Consider the following 2,141-nt stretch of genomic DNA (forward strand, 5'->3'; position numbering starts at 1 on the left):
ATCATAGAAACCCTTGAATCCAGCCCTGTAACTCCCCCACGGTACGATTGCTGGGAGCACCCCAGATCAGAAACCTTTGGGCTAAGACCATCTACGCTTAAGAGTTCCCTCTCTACATAGCCTGGTTTCCTTCACTTCTCTGCTAAGTTTTCCGTCTCACTTCTAGATCAAGCGAGTCTGGATAAGTGTCAGATAAACACTTTGAAATTATTTCCTGGAAGCTCACCAAACTGAAACTGCGAGTCCTCCCCAGTCTGCACAATTGAAAACAAGTTATGTAATTTCTGTTTCTCCGGGCGGGAAGGGCGGTGCAAAGCAGAGAGCACCGAGACCACTTCCTGTTGTCTGTACCAACATTTTAAATAAATAGACAGAGGGAACAGCAAAGAAACCATGAATAATGAAATGGTAGAACCAGAAATCAGAGAGCCACAGGGAATTCGAAATCTATTTCTGTCCTGCACAGAGAATTTCTAATGGCTTGACTAGGTGTTTATTTCTAAAGGGGTGGATTATTTTTAATGCCTTTGAATAAAACACCTCCGTGACATTCATTATTGCCAAATGCCTATGATGTACTTCTCAGGCAGAAGCGTCGCCGCAGGATGAAGAAACAGTATGAGGTTCGCACTAAATGTGTGTGTTTTCCCTTCCACCAAAAGGACCATCGGCTATCTCAATTATTTATGAAATGCTTTCTCCAGCGAGGAAGTTGTTTTCTACAGAGACTGGAATTATTCTAAATTACCCCTCTTTTCTGCTTTCTGCTTCCTTTACTGGACAATGCTCTCTAGCCCGTTTCTTTAGAAGTTATCCTCTAGGATGACATTTAAAACTTTAAAGGATACAAAATAAACAGATCAAATTTGAACTTTACAAATATTGTATTTGTGGCTGTCTCCTCCTACCAGGGCTCCCAGGAAGCCTGTGGCGTGTGTAGGAAACATTTGCAGATGTGTCTGTATTTTTAGAACACTCGGAATCTTGAAACTTTGAGGGCAATCAAAAATCTTTTCAAAATGGATGTGGTTACCTAGAAAATTAAAATCTGTTGGTTGCTACGATGGTGTCTTGGTTCTCAAACTTGAATGATTACCAAAACCACCTGGGAATTTTATAAAGATGCAAGTTCTTAGATGTTCACATAGAAAAACGGAATCAATGTCAGAAATGTTCAGGAATATATCAATATAACTTATATACAATTATATAAATATAACTTACATACAATTTATATATATAAAGTCCCCCTACTTAGTATGCAACCCAGAAAGCTAAGAGGTGCCCTGGGGACCCCAGGCCATGTGCCATACAACACTGGAGCTTTGAACCCTGAATCTTCAAGGAACACAACACGCTCCAAAGACCATACCAAAGGGATCCAATGTGGAAACCCCACTAGGTGAACCAGACTCGACTTCAAATGTACCTGTCACTTGAGGACGTAAGACTGAAATTACACGGTGTGTGAAGAAACAGAAAACAGCTATGCCAAGAGCATTGAACGGTCAGTAGGCAGACCAACATTTACTTATTACTTCAATGCCCTTCTTGCTGTATTAAGACATGGATTTTTCTGGCAGCCCTGTGACTGACATGGTCAGCGACTACTATTGTAAGTTTGCCTGACTACCAACTCCCATTGTTTGTGCAAATAGCATCCAGTCACGTAAGGATTTACTCTGTACAAGTGAATAATGCAGGTTGCGATGTGTAATGTGTACTTAGCCTACACTTATCCAATCTCCTTCTCTCCATAGGGTTATACAAATTAATACCATGAGCTAATCAGTGATACTACTAATTGAACGCCCTTATGCTCTAGGGGGATCATCAATAAAATCTTTACCCTAAACTAGTAAGGAGGTCTCTAAGCAGAGCAAGAGGCAGATAAAAAACTCAGATTTAGTCATGGATTTGGGGCTCACAATCCTAGCTCCAATCTAAGAACAATTCGTTCTTACAGCATTGGCCCCGCTCGATACACGCCCTCATAAAGGAAACACAGAAGATATGGGTGTTATAGCAAAGTGTGAAGAAATAAAATGGTACCCTGCTGTCAGAATCACGTCTGGGATCTTCGAGACTTGTTTCCAAACAAGCAGTCATTTAAGTGAGACGTTACCGAAGTCTACATGGAA

This window comes from Echinops telfairi, unplaced genomic scaffold (genome assembly GCF_000313985.2).
Source record: "Echinops telfairi isolate 266 unplaced genomic scaffold, ASM31398v2 ScPeMD7_7420;HRSCAF=8458, whole genome shotgun sequence".
Taxonomy (NCBI): Eukaryota; Metazoa; Chordata; class Mammalia; order Afrosoricida; family Tenrecidae; genus Echinops; species Echinops telfairi.